This window comes from Microtus ochrogaster, unplaced genomic scaffold (assembly GCF_000317375.1).
Source record: "Microtus ochrogaster isolate Prairie Vole_2 unplaced genomic scaffold, MicOch1.0 UNK85, whole genome shotgun sequence".
NCBI lineage: Eukaryota > Metazoa > Chordata > Mammalia > Rodentia > Cricetidae > Microtus > Microtus ochrogaster.
The window spans coordinates 195,737-209,569 of record NW_004949183.1 but is presented as its reverse complement, the minus strand read 5'-3'; the positions used below and the strand labels follow the sequence as shown (position 1 = coordinate 209,569).

Here is a 13,833-nt window from a genome sequence, read left to right as displayed (position 1 = left end):
CACTTGTGCACTCATAACTACCTAATATCAACAGTTTCATCAACCAAATAGGAAACATACGTTCATTATCAATCACTCCAAACTCTTCCTTTAGCCTCCCAAACCTATATTCTACTTTCTGTCTTTATATGTCTGCCTACTATGGACATTTCATATAAACAGGATCATACAGTCCATGACCTTTTGTGTGTGGCTTTTTTAACTTCAAGGATAATTTATGTATCAATTTTAATAATTTTGTGATTGAAAAATATTCCATCCTATTTTCTTAGTGTTAGAGTCAGGGTTAGTTGGTTATTTTCATCTTTTAGCTAATTCTAAATAACCAAGATATTAAATATTAATGCTAAAAATAATATTTTATTTTTTAATTTTTTTGGTTTTTATGAGAAAGGGGTTCTCTGTGTAACAGTCCTAACTGTCTTGGAATTAGCTTTTGTAGACCAGGCTGGGCTCAAACTCATAGAGATCTGCCTGCCTCTGCCTCCCAAAAATCTGGGATTGAAGGTGTAGGCCAACACTGCCCAGCCTATGCATATATTTTATATAGACTTATATTTTCAATATTTTCCAAATGTACATATGCTACTAGAATTCTTAAATCATATTATAACTTTATATTTAACATTTTAGATAACTTTCAAACTGCTTCCAAAGTAACTGCATCATTTTACAATCTCATCAGTAATATAAAATTTTTCTAATTTCTCCACTTCCCCACTAACACTGTTGCTATCAATTGTTTTGATATTAGCCATTCTAATGGTTGCAAAGTTGCATGTAGTTATGTTTTTTTGTTTGCACTTTACTAATTACTATTGATATTGAGTGTTTTGCATACACATATTGGTTGTTAATATGTCTTACTTAGGAAGGTTCTGTTCAATTCCTTTGTCTATTTTTCTTTTTTATTGATTTTTATTGAGCTCTGTATTTTTCTCTGCTTCCCTCCCTGTCTCTCCCCTCCCCCTTTCCACCCTCCCCCAAGGTCCCCATGCTCCCAATTTACTCAAGATCTTGTCTTTTTCTACTTCCAATGTAGATTAAATCTATGTAAGTCTCTCTTAGTGTCTGCATTGTTGTCTAAATTCTCTGAGGTTGTGGTTTGTAGGCTGGCTTTCTTTGCTTTATGTTTAAAAACTGCCTATGAGTGAGTACATGTGATAAATGTCTTTCTGTGTCTGGGTTACCTTACTCAAAATAATGTTTTTGAGCTCCATCCATTTTCCTGCAAAATTCAAGCTGTTGTTATTTTTTTCTGCTGTGTAATATTCCATTGTGTAAATGTACCACATTTTTTTTTATCCATTCTTCAATCGAGGGGCAATTAGTTCATTTCCAGGTTCTGGCTATGACAAACAATGCTGCTTTGAACATAGTTGAGCATATGTCCTTGTGGCATGATTGAGCATCCTTTGGATATATACCCAAAAGTGGTATTACTGGGTCTTGAGGAAGGTTGTTTCATTATTTTCTGAGAAATCACCACACTGACATCCAAAGGGGCTGTACCAGCTTGCATTTCCACCAGCAATGCAGAAGTGTTCCCTTTACCCCACAACCTCTCCAGCATAAGTTGTCATCCGTGTTTATGATCTTGGCCAATCTTACAGGTGTAAGATGGAATCTCAGAGTTGTTTTGATTTGCACGTCTCTGATGACTAAGGATGTTGAACATTTTCTTAAGTGTCTTTCAGCCATTTTAGATTCCTCTGTTGAGAGTTCTTTGTTTAGGTCTGTACTCCATTTTTTAATTGGATTATGTGTTCTTTTGATGACTAATTTCTTGAGTTCTTTGTATATTTTGGAGATCAGACCTCTGTCCATTTTTCATCTTACTTCCCTTTTATTCTTGAGTTGAAAGAGTTCTTTATCATAGATATGAGTTAAATTTACAAATATCATTGGCAAAAATTTTCTTTCATTTTTTATGTGTACTTTACTGGTGATATTTTGCCAGAAAAATTGCTTCTAAGGATTTTTAAGGATTTCAATTTGTCTATCTTTTCTTTTATCACTTGTACTTTGTTGCTGTATATAAGGAGGTTTGCACAATCCAAAGTCACAAATATTTACTCATGTGCCTTCTTAGCTTATGTATTTAAGGGTTACACAATCCAAGGTCACAAATATTTGCTTCGTTTGCTTCTTAGCTATGATCTAGTTCTAGTTAATTTTTTTCTATATGGTTTGAAGTTAGGGTCAAACTTCATTCTTTGCCATTAGACTATTCCGTTTTCTAGCACTGGTTGTTGGAAAAACTATTCTTTTTTCACTAAATGGTGCTTATACCATTGTAGACAATTAACTGATTATAAATTCAATGTTTTCTTTCTAGATTCTTATTTTTATTCTGCCCCTCTCAGACTATTGGATAGCAATAGTAGAAAAAACAAACTATTTTATTTCATGTTGATTCATTGTATGGTTATAACTACTTCATACTTCTCACCTATAATGTATACAGAATTTGAAATATCTGTAAAAAATGCTATTTGACCTAATTTGTGTTTTCTATATCTTTGTTGGCTTCAAGTGATTCATCTTAAAATGAGAATGGCCTTAGCACTTTCCTTAATAGCTTCATAACTATATCTATGTAATAGTTCCTTGAACATTATAAATAATCAACAAATGAAAAGATGTCATTAATGTTATGTGTGAACCAAATGTCACACAAGAAGACAAATATAAATGTCTTTAGCCTGAGAAGATTTTATAAATAATTGCACAAAACTTATTTTTAATCTTGAGCACGTGTCCTTTCTTTACTTGTTAGAAGAGTATTCCTGAGGGAGTCTTTTTATTAAATTTATTTTTTAAACATTCTTTTTTCATTTACATACCAATCTCAGTTCCCACTCCCTCCTTCCTTCCACTCCCTCTATCTTCCCCAGGCCTCTATTCACTCCTCAGAAAGTATAAGGCTCCGAAGGGAAGTCAACAAAGTCTGACACATCACTTTGAGGTAGGACCAAGGCCATTCCCCACTAAATCTAGGCTGATCAAGGTATCCCTCCAAAAAGAATGGACTCCTAATGCCAGTTCAAGCACTAGGAATAAATCTAAGGGATTCTTTTTAAGTTAAGAGCATCAAGAGGAAAATGGAATCAGAGGATAGGGAAAAAAAGAAATGAGAGACGAAAGATAGAAAATAAAACCAACCAGAAAGTAAAGAAACAAGCATGGCAAGGGAGAAGAAACCTGATGTGTTTGTGGGGAAGAAGTTTAACATGAATAATGTTCATGACTAGTAGGAAGGGATGGGGGAGACCTTGAAACACAAAGCTAAAACTTAATTGAATTTGTCAAAATGATTTTAAATGAAAGTAATGGTTAAATTTAGTTCTGGGTAGGATGTGAGTTCTAAAAACAAACTTCTTCCAGAGTCAAAAGCAATCTTCAATGCTGTTGTCACCTACACTAGGCTGACCTGCTTGTAAACAAGAGTACAATATGGATGTATCAGATATCTGATATTTGTAGGAATTTGCCCCACTGTTTTCTTATTCACAAATTATAAAACTTCCAATTAATGTAGATAAAAAGAAGTGAGATAATTTGAACAACGTGGGATAAATATTGGTACATATGTGGAGGAGGAAAGTGTTCTGCTAAGTTGAAACCAGAATCTCAATACCACGCAGTCAGATGTTTAATGTAGTTTTAACTACTTTCTTGATACACTTCTGAGACATGAAAGTAGACAAAAAGACTCAGTAGCAATATAATACATTATATAAAAGGAAATAGTTGAAGCATCTTGAAGTATCATAGAGATAATTCCTATGAAGATGTCATCTCTATGGGACATAAGGAGTTTATATAGGACACACCCCCAGGTCCAAGACAGGATATATAAGTAAAAGGGAGATAATTCATTATTTGGGCCATCAAAGCAAAACTGCACATGAAGAAATTAGAAATCAGGAGGTATTTCTTCCTTTCCATTAAGAGCAAATTTAATCTGTTTCCCTTTGAAAAAACATGAGAATTATGCTTTATTTAGATTAGATACACATATGCACACACACACACACACACACACACACACACACACACACACACTGTTGGGAAAATATAGGAGAAAACACCAATATAAGTATGTAAGGACTAAAATAGAGCCAAAATTCCGATAAATTCTATATTCTTACGTAATTTTTTTTTGTTTTGGAGATTTTAACTACACCATTTCTCCCTTCCCTTTCTTCCCTCTAAACCGTTTAATATACTTTCCTTGCCCTTTTGCAAGTTCATGACCTCTTTTTCATCACTTATTTTATACATATGAGTGTATTATTAACCTTCTCAGTTTGTATAATGTTGCTTTAAACTCTCTTTTAAAAAACACATCTATTAGCAATTGTTAACACGTGAAGTGAAATCTATACAGTTTTACTCAGAGAAGTTTACAAAACCCCAGAATGCATGTAGAATACATGGATGCGCATATTGGCTAAACTCAGCACCTTGAAAGAGTGTTGATATGGTTGCAGAAAATTTAAATAATTATTCCTAAAACAATCTATTGAAATTTTACCTAAAACTTTTACAAAACCATCCATACTGTCTTTTATAATTTTGCTTGTTTTTTAACCACAGTTTTCTGTAACTTAACTTAGAAATGTACAACCACCTTGATAGAGACAAGAAGCCAAAGTAACAGGAATATTACTTTTATGCAGTTATCAGTTAAATAGCACTACTCTGAAATTATTTTTACAACAAAATATTTACACAATAACTTGATTCATGTCTACTTTTACTACTCTAGCATCTAGACTCCTTCAATAGCTTCCTAATTTTTTCCAACTTCCAATCCAAGCCTGTATCTTGAATATATACTCCACAGAGCATCTAAAGAAAGCATTACAAAATTATATTTATATATTTATATGATTATATATATTATAGTTCAAATTTTATTAGTGCTCTGTGCGAAAACATTTAACATTTTCTCAGACCATTTTGAGTAAAATACAAAATCTTTAACATCACTTTCAGAACTCCAAATTATGAGCCTTTGCTGCATCTCATATACTACCAGTCTTTCTCCAGTATTCCACTATAAGAATAGGAAGTTAATCTTTTCACACTTCTGGCCTCAGGAATGTGCATTTACTGAGGTCTATCTGTGGTTTATAATATACCACTGGGTTACACCCCCAAGTCCTTGCTATCTCAGGGTTTTTATTTTACTTGAGTCAAATTTCATCCAAATGAGAGAAGCCTTCTGTTACTACCATATACAAAATAACAATTCCCCTCAACTCCTATATTGTTTGACAGAAAAAGGAAGGGCTTGGAGAGATGGCTCAACCATTAAAGGTTAGGCTGACAACCAAAATGTCAAGAGAAAGAAAAACAATGAGTGGAGATATCTGATATAAAGTTAGATATGTAGGTCTAGAGTTCAGTTAGGAAGTCTGAGCCAGGTCTGGAAGTTTCCACTGTTCCAGGCAAGGTGGCTAGTGGTTGTAGTTGTCTAGAAGTGTTAGAAAGCAAGAATCTCATGAAACTTTTTGATGAACCATAAGTTGCTAAGTCTCCATAGTTCTTTTTATTTTTTTTTTTTACTTGTCACTCACTTATCTTTGTCTATACTGTCCTAACCATAATTATGGCCATAATTGTATCTCATTCTGGTTTATTGACATATTATATTACAGTTTATATTTTATATGTCCATTATTGTACGCTATGAATAATGAGGATAAGACCATTAATCCACTCATTCAATCAGTTTGTATTGGTGCAAGCAGTTTGTATCATAGTATATTGGGCTACATTCATCACTGCATCTCTCACATCAAGCATATTATCTGATGTTAAGTATATGGTATATATATATATATATATATATTTGAATTACATTGAAACACACTATATCACAGAGGCAAAATTTTTCTCTAGAAGTCCCCACAATGCATATCTCACTTAAATTCTTAGAACACACTGAGCTTATTTAGAGCCAACATTATATCTTAGTCTAATACAACATTTAAAATAATCATTATCAGAAAGTGTACCTGTAAAACTAATCTAATTCTCTATTATAAACAATTTTATCTTGTGTGGAGATCAGAAGATGGCTCAAGATTTTCTGGAACTGGAGTTACTGAGTTGAGGGCTGCCATGCAAATACTGGGAATTGAACTGGGTCTTCTGGAAAAAGAACTTTTAACCACTGAGCCATTTCTCTAGCCCCCCAAAATTTATATTAAATGTTATGTTATCATTACTCTTAACAGTGAATTAGATATATTTCTTTCTGCTTCTCTCCAAAACACTTGATATACTTTAATATATTTATCTATTTTATATCTTTTTACTAGATTATGATATCTATGGAATAATATATTCATCTGTTGTTTCTATGTTAATTAATAACACATAATTATGCAATATTATTATATTTTGTTACTATACAATTTAGATGCACAAAAAGTCACATACCTGTAATAACAACTTGGGAAGCTGGGAGAGAAGTATTGCCATGAGTTCAAAGCAGACTGTGCTACACAGCAAAGGCCAGATCAGACAGAGCTACAAAGCATGATCCTGTCTCAAAAATTAAAAATAAATGCATATCATTAATTAATTTACTATTATACTTTGGTTTCCTTCTAACCCCCAAACCTAATATAAATTTGATTCTCAATATGTTTGCTGATTGTTTACTTAATCAAGTATCTCATATTTTACTAAAGAAAATAACCGAATATTTAATTATCTTAAGGTATGATAAAGAGAAAAAAATTGAACTATGCTTGCTAGTTAGATATATTTACTTCTTTTCCATAATTAATATTTATAGATGACTTCTTTTGTATGAGTAATATATTCTGCATGTGCTGTGGTCACTGTATTAATGTGTATACCTGCTCCACATGCCAGTGACTATCTTGAGAGTTTGCTGCAATTTTAAGTTGACTCTTCACAGTGTCTGAAGTAGTCTCTCAGAAAATAAGAATCATAGTAATATCTACCATGTATTGAGTACTTAGTTTACTTACTATTCACTTTATTTCAAATTACTCAGTTTTTTTAACAAATAAATTGTCTGTTTCACAAGTGGACACCGTAAGAGTCAAAAGTCTTAGGTAACTAAGCCAAACATCACACAGCTACTAATTAATGGAACTGGCTGTAAACCTAGATCTGACTCTAAAGCCTTCTCTAGATTGGCTTAGTTGCAGAGATGTTTTCTGTGACCCTTGGAATTCACTAGGATCAAGCTACGGGAAACTCCTTAGTTGTCATAGTCTTATCCAGGCTTCAGGTGTTTAAGTTCTTTCTTCAGCAGTGTAATTCCAGGTAAAATTGTAACAAGAGCAAAGCTTGTGACTATCCTTTGCTTTAAAATGTAACAAAGGTAAGACTTGTGACTATCTTTCGCTCTAAAGTACACAACATACTTTGCTTCAGAATGTCAATCCTTGTAAATTCCACTGGAATTTGGCTCCAACAAATACTTTAAACCTCCTATTCATCTCTTTTTCCACTAATTCCTTCCTTTTATTTCACAATTCACTAGCTTTCCTGTGTTGATAAAATCTTATAACCATGTCATGATTTGTTCCTCTCAACCTATTGATGCTTAGGATTTTTCAATTATTCACCTATAGTCCCATGTGTAAATTAAGTCATATTTTAAATAATTTTTTTTCCAAATTTTTGTCTTTATTTATATTTTCTCTGCAATTCTATAACATCGTGCTGCTCTGAATACTTTCCAACATATGATAGCTTGTTATTTGGTTTCCCCACTAGTTCTTTATCTTTTTGCTCTCTAACTTTCTACACGATACACAATCTTCTCTATTACTTTCCTGTACTTCCAAAGTTTCATCCATTTTCAAAAATTCAATGATCTCTTCTATGTTAGTAGTCCCTAAATTTCTATTCTGTTTTTTCACTCAAATTTTAGTCACACATCAATAAGTTTATTCTAAATGTTCTCACTTGAAAACATCTCATGATCACCTCAAGTTCTATACTTCCTCACAAATAACTCAAAAAAAAATCTTATCATCCTTTCTGTTTGTTGTACAGCATAAAGAATGTTGGCCCAAGCATCAGGAGTCCTGGGTTCTTTTCATTTCACTTATTTCAATAATACAGTGTAATTATAATAATCACAATTAAAAGTACCTTAGGAACACATAGTTGGATATTCAGTAAGATAACTTTAGTTGTAAAGATAAGACATACATAAACTATTACAGTACAAATTGGAAGTGATAAATACCTGGCTGGGAAATATAGGTCTCAGTAGAATGCTTCTCTAGAAGGTATGGAACCCTTGATTCACAGCATATACATGGTGTGATGACATATGCCTGTAATTCCAGCACTGAAGTAGTGGAGACAGCAGGATTGGGACTTTAAAATCATCCTTGATTATAGAGGTATTCAAGAACAGCCTATACACACAAAAATAAAACAAATCTTTTTAAAAATTGATAAATTCTACAAAACCACAACTCTCCTGTTTTTAAAGTTTGGAAGTACAAATAAGATGTTGAAAACGTTATACAGGACATCATACTTGAAATAATCTTTAAGGCAGAATAATATTACATAGATAACTGTAAAAAAGAAACTAGGATAAGCAGATAGGTTGGAATTTTAAATACAATTTTATAATGAAGGCTTGATAATTTAGTTTCTAAATCTTTTTTCTAGCACCAATATTGTTTTAAACTCATGCTCACCTTCCTACGTCTCCATATGACAATGTATCATTATTATTATTATTATTATTTTGGTTTTTCGTATCGTTATTATTAAACCAGCCCAACTTCCCATTTTCACTGTCAATTCCCTAAACCAGCCCTTTTTGTTTTCTTTTTTTAAAATTTCTCCAAGATGCTTTAAATTTCTAAATTAGCTGACTTAATTCAAATATTCCTAACCAATTTATCATGTCCTGTATGTCTTTCTTTTTAAATTTTAATTTCACATCTATCTATTTTGTGTGTGTGTGTATGTCGTGGGGAGGTAAAGTACAATTTGCAAGACCTGGTTCTCTCCTATCATGTGGGTTATGAGGTTTGAACTCAGGTCCTCAGGCTTGACAGCAAGCACTTTTATTTGATGAACAATCTCACTACCCCTCCCTCCAATATATCTTTCTTAATATGGTTTAATTTTATACTTTATTACTTTGTTCAAAAAATTATTTCTGATTCCTAAAACATTGTCTAAATTATTCTGCCTGTCATTCAAGTTATTCTCCAACATTACACATCTTGTTCCTATTTTCAATGTATATCTCTTACATAAGACAGTTTGAATGTATCATTCTTCTCAGAACTCCATGTGCTAGTCAGTTTCTGACAACTGAACTTTCCAAATGTGCCCTTCATGTAAATTAGGTAGGTTTGTTTATTCAGTTTTTTTCTTGACCAGATACTAATATCTCTTTAAGTCTTTCACTGCTTTTGCAACCTATCTTTTTTAATTTGTATAATATTTAAACATATTCTTTCACCTTTAAGATATCTTTGAGTTAACTGTCATAAGAGAAGTGAACTGAACAATCAGTTACTATAAAGTGTTTAAAGATGTGATTAATTTATTGTAAAATCACAATTGAGAGATTTTTAGAGTAGTAAGGGAAATATTTTGAGGGCAAAGTAGTTTTATGGTCTTCTTCAAGGTTATTCATTTATATTTTTGGAAAAAAATACATGGCTGATTTGTGCTGAAATAATATCTACAAACTCACTTGGAATGAAATTAATGTCATTAAGGTATTTTATAAACAAAAAGAAATTTCTAGATTAAGAAACAAGAAAGTTGTGCTTGGTTCTAGTTCCCACACTGTCGCAAACTACTTGAATTATCTTCAGCAATTTAATGAATCTGTATTTTACCAAAAAGTAAACCATTAACATATTTCCTGAAATGTACTGTTACAAAAATCTAATGGTTTCATAAAGCAAAATGCCAGATAATACATGTTGAATTTTATAATGGCTCATCAGGAATTTTCTTTATAGAGCCGTCCTTGTCTGATGGTCTATTGAACTACAAAAGTAATTTGAGAATATAGTAGCTTAAAATGCAAAGGTCAAGAAGTTATCAAGGTTTATTTCCAAGAATCATTTAACTATTCATACAATAGTCATTAATTGTGTGGGTAGTATATCAGTCCCTAGAGATAAAGCAATAAAGACAAATACAATAAATGTATATACCACCAATGATAACTGTCTAACATGGAAAACAGATAATCATAAATAAAGGCTGACAAATTCTGTGATTGATTGTATTAAAGAATAAGGAAGCCAACTGGAACCTTAAGAAGAGTATTGACATGATTAGGCAATGTTTTCCTACAATGTGGGACTTTGACACCTAGGTATAAAAATAAACATTAGTGAAGTATTTCAAGAAGACTGAGCAGAATATTCAAAGACAAAGAAGTATATAATAATAAAAAATATTCAGAGTTAATGTCTTATTTGTTTTACCTACTATAACAAAATATCTTAGAGTAGATGTATTCTAAAGACTGGAATGTTTAATATAAAGTTATTGGTAGTGTCTGATGAGGTCCAACTTTCTGATTCATAGGAACCTTCTCACTAAATCTTTATATCATGAAAAGGACACCCTAGCTCACCAGAGATTCTTGTATAAGATCACTAATTCCATGAGGGCTCCAATTTCATGACCTAATTAACTCTCAATAGACTCTCCTCTTAATAACACAACATTGGTGATTAGTTTTCAACATAAGAATTTTGGGGAGACACATATATTCTAACCATAATAAATGCCAAATAGTTTGGAAGAATGTTGCATATGTGTGTGTAGGGGGGATTTGCACATGACTAGGAACTATGGCATAGTGATTAAGTATGCAAGCCCTGTAGTAAATTAAATTCAGATCTGAAACTTATAAGTCATGTAAATTACATAATTTCTTTAAATTTTTGTTTCTCTTTTGTAGGTAAACTCCATAGGATTGTTGTAAGAATTAAATGAGTTGAAGCACATAAAATACTTAAGATAGTATCCTGCAGATTTTAAAAATGTCTCCCTACTTAATTAAATGTCAATTCTGAAAGGACAGGACATGTAGTTGTTGGAATACCAGAAATTTACTAATGGTTGGCCCATAGAAAACACTGTGGAATGAATGATCCGTAACATAATTGTTTTGGCATAGGTATCCTAAAATGTAAGGTTGAATAATCTTGGTTGATTTTTTCCTTAATATAGACTCAAAGAATAAAGGGGGAAATAATTAGGCAACCCACCTGTTCAAATTTAAATGTGTACCTTAAAACAATAAAAGATGGGGCTTGAGAGATAGTTCAGAGGTTAAGAGCACTTGTTCTTACAGAGGACTCTGGTTCAGTTTCCCAGTACCTACATGGTAGCTTATAATATGTCCTTTTCTGTTTTCATTGCATGCACATGGTGCACTTACATATAGGTGGGACACTCATACACATAAAATGAAAAGTTTTTAAAACTTTTACAAACTAAAAGGACATTTAATTAAAACCATCTCTTGCTATGCTTATGGACTGAATTAAGGTGAAAACATTTTTTAATTTATACTTACTATTCATTGAATGTTTTTTATATGCCAATCTAATAGAATTTCTAAATGTAAAACCTTATTCAAATTACAGAGCAACAATATAATTCTATGATGTAGCACTATTTTTGTCTCTATTTTAAAAATGAAGAAATAGGTTCATAGGGGTTAACTGAATTTTCCAAAGTCAAATACATACCTCCTAAATTGAGAAGTCAAAATTGTTAATGTTGATCTGTTGGCCTGGATCTAGCTAGTAGTAAGTTCTTGGCACATAGTTGATGTACAATAAATAGTTGTTAAAGGAATAGATTACTAATCTATTATCTGCAGACAAACCTATGATTTAGTTTTTATGGTTTTCATAATTTCAATAAACTCAAGAGAAGAACAGTATTGAGCCATAAAAGAGAAGAATTTACATAGAAAAATCTCTTGACTGATAATTATGATTAAAAACACATTTAGATTTGCTTATAAATTGTATATGAATATAAGTATTATACACATATATGATATATAGCAACAGAATAATCTGAAGAACTTTTACAGAGTATGTGCAAACACACATCCATACATTTTTACAGTTTCTGTTTTCTTTTGTTCTGATATTCATGAAAGGGTGTAGATAATATAATGGCAAAGCTAGACAGGGCAATTACCAAATCAGATTTCCTTCTGTTAATGTAGAAATTGGGGCTCTAGAGAGGAAGCAAATTACAAAGGTCACACAAGGAATTAGAGTAAGATTAAGAATCTGAGTTTCCAGACTCACGAGTTTGTTTTAGTCTGAACTGTCACCATTTACCATCTTAATTTTATAGATAGAGTAACCAAAGCATCCTAAGAATGTTGATGGCCAAGTTCCTGCCACTAGTCCACCTAAGCAGGACTTTAATTTTAAATATAAGGCTTGAATTTCTTCCAATGCTTCTGTCTGGGTGTGAGAAGGACAATCCCCCCCTTCTTACTGAACTAAATAATGAGCTGAAGAAAATTTACAGAAAGATTTGTCTTTCTCTCTAAGAGTAAATTAAGGCTGCTTTGTTGCTTTATTTTCAGAACCCAGAAAGTCCCAAGGAGGCTCCATAAAGGCAGGAATTCAGAACACCTAGCACAAAGGAAGGCAATTAATAAATATTTGTTGTTAAATGTATGACATGCTAAAGGAAGAAAAGGGAATGTAGGTTGGGTAATGGTTTCCCAGAGGATGATGGATGGACAATCATTAGTGCGGTGGGGGGGGAGTGGGAATGAATGAGGAAAAGAGGTGGGGGAAGCCCTTAAAGGAGAAGCTCAATCTTTATCAGATTGAAGCTACAGTCAGTCAGCAAATTCTGAGTCTTGTGATTGGCAGAGATATTTAAATAAGGTCCCCTTAAAATTTTTACCACCCCTGGAACCCCACTCCTCTTTAAAATTTGTTTCAGTCATTACCCAGGGACCGGATACAGAGATTCCTATGGGGAGTTCTAATGGGTCGATTCAATTTCAGCTGGATGACGCCACTTAGCCAAGCATTAAGAGCTAAAGCTCCGGGAAAGCCACGACACAGAGACGGGGGAGAGAAAAAAATTATAGCAACGAGCAATAAATCCCTTCCCATCCTCCCCCTATAACCCATTCACAAGACCTCCAGAAACCCTCTACATTCACAGAACAACCAGCTAGCTGAGCTGAACACAGAGTGCAACCTCACCCTACACACATACTGCCGCAGATCATATACCAACACATCCAGAGCTGTATAAATAATCACACACTAGCGGTATCTATTGCTTGGTTGAGATACCCTGTGTCTACAACTGCAGTTTCTGCTGCTTTGGTTCTTCTGACAGATTGGAGGAGTCTGAGGTGGATGTGGAGGCGGGGGAGGGGGGAGCAAAGGGAGGTGGGGGAGTAGGTAAGGGAGAAGGAAGGAGAGAAGGGGAGGGGGAGGGGAAGAGAAGGGGAAGGAAAATATTGGAGGAGGAGGGGGAAAGAAACTGGAGGAGGAGGAGAAGGGGGAGGAGTAAGAGGCGGAGGAGGAGGGGGAGGAGAAAGAGAAGGAGGAGGAGAAAGAGGAGGAGGAGAAAGAAGAGGAGGAGGAGAAAGAGGAGGAGGTGAACTTACCCTGCTGAGCTTTCTTTGGGGAATACGTGCATCAAGATTCAGCTCTGCATGTAAAATCCACAGAGTGTCTGCCACTACAGGTCTGATTCTCAACCCCCTTTAATGCCGCCGTTCTCTCTCTCTCTCTCTCTCTCTCTCTCTCTCTCTCTCTCTCTCTCTCT

At 33.5% G+C, this 13,833-nt stretch overlaps 1 protein-coding gene and 1 long non-coding RNA gene across 2 annotated transcripts in view; one reads left to right on the top strand and one right to left on the bottom strand.

Moving 5' to 3' along the window:
• Positions 1–6,462: 6,462 nt before the first annotated feature.
• Positions 6,463–13,734, bottom strand: LOC113455677. Its single transcript, XR_003376669.1, has 3 exons — positions 13,673–13,734; positions 8,252–8,426; positions 6,463–6,561 (listed from the first exon to the last, which is right to left on the bottom strand). It is a non-coding gene; the product is annotated as an uncharacterized LOC113455677 (long non-coding RNA).
• Spry3 (sprouty RTK signaling antagonist 3) overlaps positions 13,654–13,833 on the top strand; it is a 6,531-nt gene continuing 6,351 nt past the window's right edge. Inside the window, exon 1 of the mRNA XM_005370654.2 lies at positions 13,654–13,752. The gene's annotated coding sequence lies outside the window, so the exon portion shown is untranslated. The remainder of the gene's footprint in view (positions 13,753–13,833) is intronic.